Genomic DNA, 6,000 nt, shown 5'->3' with positions numbered 1-6,000 from the left:
AATCTATCAATGATGTTGTTCCATAAGGAGTTTGGGGGTCTAGAGCCCAAGGACAGGCCAAGATAATTGGCTAGCAGGGATCTAATGCCACTTCCCAAAATTTGAGCAATTTTCCTCTGTCTCTCCAAAGTGGTGTTGATGAAGAAAATTGAGCTCTTCTCCTAGTTATTAGCTTAGCCTAAACCCCTGGTGCAAGTGTTTAGAAAGCCCTTGAAAGCTCTGGCTTCATAGATAGTAGCTTCTCCCCCCAAGATGGTGTCATCCACGAATTGCTAATGAGAGAAGGTAGAGGGGCCTGAAGAGGGCTTGAGACCCTACAGACTCCTGTCCTGACATTTCCTCTAGATGAGTATTCCCAAGCATTCAGCCAGAATGTTAAAGAGAATAGGGGAGATGGGGTCACCCTATCTCAGTCCTCTCGAAGGGAAGAAGAAAAGAGAGGGGGATCCATTAACCAAAATAGATAAAGACAGAGAGGAGACAAGTTGAGAGATAATCTGGCATACTTGAGCATCAAAATCAAATGCCTGAAGGATCGCCATGAGAAAATTCCAATCCACCCTATCATAAGCTTTAGACATATCCAACTTTAGCAGAAAGCCTTCCTTCTTGCTAGCTTCCAGATAGGAGATGATCTCGTGAACCGTGACAATAGAGTCAAGAATCTACCTGCTAGGGACAAAACTAATTTGTTGTGGGGAGATAAACAGGGGGAGAATGATGAGGAGTCTGGTGGTAAGAACCTTAGAAATGATTTTTTAAAAAGAATTGCAAAGAATAATAGGCCTAAACTTGTCTAACATATCAGCACCTAGAATCTTAGGAATGAGAACCAGGAAAGTGGCATTGAGCTCTTTCAAAAGGTTTTTAGCCCCAAATAATTCTTGGACAACCTTAATAACATCCCTTTTGACCACCTCCTAGCATGTCTGAAAAAAGAAAGTGAAGAAACCGTTCGGACCAGGAGCTTTGTCCCCCGAAAGAGAGTTGAGAGCCTGGAAGATTTCCTCCTGGGAGGGGATAGCTTTTAGCATAAAATTGTGGTGTTGTTATAGCAATGAAGGGATTGCCAACAGAATGTTAGCTTGATCAATCACTGATAGAGAGGGGTCCTTGGAAAGGAGGGATGAGAAGAATCGAATAGCTTCATCCACAATCTCAGCTTCCTTGGATAGAAGGTCCTGGCCTTTCTTAATGCTTGTGATCCTATTGTTTACATGATGTTTGAGCATGGTCAAATGGAAGAAATGAGAGGTCTAGTCACCTTCTTTTAGCCAACTGACTCTAGATCTTTGTTTCCAATAATGTTCTTCCTTAGATATTATGTTGTGGAGGTCAAAGAGGATGGCCCATTCTTCCTACTTGTTCTTGTCATTATATCCATTGTGCTGAATTTCTTCCTAAATGATATAAAGTTGGTCTATTTTTTCATCTTTATCTTGGAAAATGTGACCAAAGTCAGACTTGTTCCAAACTTTAATGTTTCTTTTCACATTCTTCAGTTTCTAGGCAACCCTGAACATTGTGGTGCTTTCAACCTCAATATCCCACCAAGAAGATATCTTAGATTCCAGATCTGGGTGGGAGATCCACATTTTCTCAAAATAGAAGGGGAAAGACCTTTTGACGACCACGGGGCTAACAGAGAGAGAAATAGGAGAGTGGTCAGAGCCAACTCTGGGGAGAAGGGAGAGTCTACAAGAGTGAGTCTGTAGCCACCCAAGAGAGATGAGAGCTTTGTCAAGATGGACCTGGATGCATTCCCCACCAACTCTTCTATTAGACCAAGTGAATCTTCCCCCCAAGAGGTCCAGATCCATGAAAGCCAAGTTGAGGATGAAGTTGGAGAGGTCGAGCTTGCTATTCTGATCCAGGGCAAGACCTCCACTTTTTTTGCCATCTGTGAGGGGAGAGTTAAAATCTCCTATAACTATCCCTTTGTTAATATTGTAGTTGGCAAAGAACACTGAGATCTTATCCCCATAAGCTTTCCTTTCCCTTATTGAATTAGGGGCATGCAGGTTTAAAATGAACCAAGAGTCATCACTTGGATATGGGACACCTTGCAAAGGAGAACATTCTCTGCAACAAAAATGGGGGACAACTTGAACACCCTGCTATTGTAAAGAATCATCACCCCTCTCAAGGCTCCTTCCAAATCTGTGGCTTCACTATTCATGGATTTACTAAAAGAAATCTTGTTTACCAGATCCCTTTTCATCTTAGTTTCCTGGATCAGCAAAAAATTGAGTGTTTGATCTCTGATCAAATTTTTGATAAGTTCTTGTTTATGGGCCCCATTGAAACCCCTAATGTTCCAAGAAATGACCTTCATTTCTTGCTTCCTGAGAATTCCTTGATGGTTCTCTGGCTCCCATCTGCTAGGTTTCTTTTAGTTTCTTCTTGCAATAGCTAGTTGGATTTCTTCCTACCAGGTTGCTTGGGAGTTATCCCAACATCAGCCTTTACCTTGCTCTTGGTTGTTGCTAGGGATAACAGGGGGAGGTCATGAGGTTGGTGTTTCCTATGATATTTTTTTTTCATACACCAGCCATCTAAACTGTCTAGAGAGAAGTTGTCTATCCACTCTTCCCAATGAGCAACCTAGTCAAGGGAAGAGTTGTTGATAAGTTGAAGGAATTTTACCTCTAATCCTTTAAGAGCTAGCATAGTCTTCGCCTGATTAGAACTCGAACTCAGAGGTCGGGTCAAGGGGACCTTAGGCCTTGGGGAGATCTTCTGAGGAGAGTCCAGCCTACCATCTAAATAGGGGTGCTGATTCCTCTGATCAATGTTCTCTTTAGAGCAGGGTGTCTCTTGCCTCTGGCCAACTTGCTCTGACCCTACCACCTTAGGACCTTCCTCTACATTAGGGGATTCTGCCATAGGACCACAAGATTCAATGAGGGCTAGATCCTCCAAAATGGTGTCAATCTTCCTGGGGTTAATCTGCTTAACTTCCTTGTATTTTTGTGTCTCTGAAGACCTAGATGGTTTATGCCTCCAGATCAGTTTCTTCTTCCCCTTGGCTATTGGGTGAGGGGGAGGGGGAAGCTTCTTGGAATTGCCTGAGGTAATAGGGACCATCATCTTTTGCTTGACCACCGTAGGACACTAGTTGGCCTTGTGACCTACCTTCAGGCAGAGAAAGTAGGCAAAAGGAATAGTTTCATAAACCGATTTCTGAATGTGCACTCCAACTTTAGAGTGAAAGACCATAGACGTAGGCATGTCTATGCCTTCCTTGACTCCAATACAAATGTGAGCATAGTTGAGGCGGTGCTTGGAGGCAGTGATTGGATCCGTAGATAGGAGTTCAACAAAAGTCCTCGCAAGCCTTACAAAAACATCTTCATTCCAAAACTCTAAAGGCAACTCGGGTAATCTAACCTAGATAAGGGCTTGGAAAAAAAAGGAGTCATTCAAGTTTGGATTGGAGGTCCACTTCTGGAGCATCAAGGTGGAGCGACCAATAGCCCATTGTCCCTCACTAAGCATGTTGAACAAATCTTCCATGCATGAAAAAGAAAAAGACAAAAAACCTTTTGCCATTGTCATGACTAAGATATGACCTTTCAGAGCCTAATTCTTCTTGATGAAGGACCTTACATCATCTATCTTAGGTCTCGGCCCTAGAAATTTTCCGACCAGAGTAGACGCAATGTATCGAATGTTGTGATCCACGATTTCGTCTAGGATGGCAATAGCACAGGTACCTTTCTTAGATTCTAGAATAGTATTAATAGGCGGGAAAGATGACTTACCTGAAGGTTTGACCCTAAATAGAGAAGACCATTTTGTTGGTAGGTCTGCTTTTGGAAGTGGAGGAATCTTGACCACCTCCTTGGGGGGGATAACTGGGTCCCCATCCACAATCTTTGACTAGTCCTCAATGCCAAAAGATGCCTGTCCGTCCCTCACCTGCGACCCATGTTCCAAACCAAGGATTTGATCCTGACATTCCTATAGAGTCCCACCCTTACTTGAATTCAAATTTTGAAGAACACTACTCCCTCTGCTCTCGATCGCCATTTTTAAGGAGCAATAAGAGTTTGAATTTTTTTTTATTAGTAAATGTTAATGGTAGTCAAATTAATTGTTGTTTACGTGTTTTATGAGTAAATTATTTAGATTTGTTAATTTTTAATATATTTAAATAGTTTTTTAGATTTGTTAGTAAATTATTTAAAACATAAGAAAGATTGTAATCAAACATTAGGTAAAAATGAAGAAAAAGATTAGTTAAAAAATGTGGAAAAACATTAGGTAAAAATGTAAAAAAAGCATTAGTTAAAAATGTAAAAAAATATTAGGTAAAAATGTTAAAAAACATTAGTAAAAAAATGTAGAAAAACATTAGGTAAAATGTACCTTTATATGAATTTACATGAAATTTAGAAAAATTGTTTAACCCTGTAGTTAAATCAAAATCTAATTTAGTCTAGAATTTTTTTTTTTTATTATTATATATACATGTGTACACTTAGTTATAATTTAATCAAGAAATTTTATTTTATTTATCGCATATACATGTACATGTACGAATATTTATTTTTCACATTTGCATGAGCACGTTAAAATACATTAGATATGGTTTCTAAGATAATTTGTTTTAAAATACATACATTACATGATTGAATAGCACCATACATTTAATGTTGTGTATTTATATGTACGTGCGTTACAAATTAAATTAAATTTTCAATTATTTTAATTTATATACTTGTATGTTTATATGTGTTTATATATATCCATGTGCAGATCTCTAGATATTTATCAGTCTTGTAGCTTTACACTCATATCCTCATACATTATATACATATATACATTATGGCATTTGGTTCTAGGGATCGTGGTCCTACATCCTTAGGGGATGCTGGCGTCCATAGAGTGGATCAAAGTGTTGATTTTGGCACAACACGTAGATCAACATCCTCCACTAAGGATAGAGAGTGGTTATTTAGAGATACACTTGCCAGATTATCTTGTGCTATAAGGGTTCTAGACTCCTCACTTTTCTCTTCTACCACCCTCACTAATAGGGAGAAGATCATAGTGATGTGAGAGGAGTTGTTTCGTATGATTCAGACCATTGAATCATACAACCCTTTTGATGATATTAGTATTGAAACATTTTATTCTTCTCTATCTCACAATGTCACTAGCACTATGAAGTGTAGATAGGTTGACACTGAGGTCTCCACTGCCATGGTGAAGACCATGTTTCCAATTTATATAGATAGAGCTAGAGTTAGAGGCTACTATGCAATGAAGTGTACTAATGAGCATACCACACCATTCATATATCCTCATTGGTTGGATACTCATCATAGATGGCCATAGAAGGATGAGTTCCCTCTATATTTCTACAAACAATTTTTTGCAGAATTTCATTTACACCACAATGTTGATTACACAGATTATCCAAGTCATGTTGGCCAGGGTCTGGGGAGACTTTTAGATAGATTCAAACCCGTAGAGAATCCTACACTTGTTAACAAATGGGAAATGGTGGGTCCAAACCTTTTGGTTATATCGAGAGGTCCACAGATGGTTACTGTAGGCCAAAGTGTTCTTGATGACACAATCAAGACATAGATTTATTCGAGTATCGCCACCATCACCACATAGTTGTAGGAGATTTCTTCTGATTGGTGTGGTAGATATATGTTACAATCTCAAGGTACCATTCCCATAGCTACATCATCTAGTGCAGTTGTTGATGATGGATATGGGGTAGTAGACATACCTTCTCCACTAGAGGTTTATGTAGTCTCAAATGTGGATGTATTGCATTGTTTGGGATCCTGTTTAGCATCTAATCTTTTGGATTCATATCAAGAATTATCTATAGTCATAGGGATTCCACTTCATGACATCAGCTCTCAAATTAATCATATTTTGTCATGTACAGTAGAGTCAGAGGGTTCACAGAGGCAGGAGGACATTCCTGCACCTTCTACTACTCCTACTACTACACATGCCCCTACAACACCAACC

Source organism: Cupressus sempervirens, chromosome 6, assembly GCF_028749045.1.
Source record: "Cupressus sempervirens isolate cs-2001-9-10 chromosome 6, ASM2874904v1, whole genome shotgun sequence".
Classification (NCBI taxonomy): domain Eukaryota; kingdom Viridiplantae; phylum Streptophyta; class Pinopsida; order Cupressales; family Cupressaceae; genus Cupressus; species Cupressus sempervirens.
The sequence above is the reverse complement of the archived record's forward strand: the minus strand, read 5'-3'. Positions refer to the sequence as shown.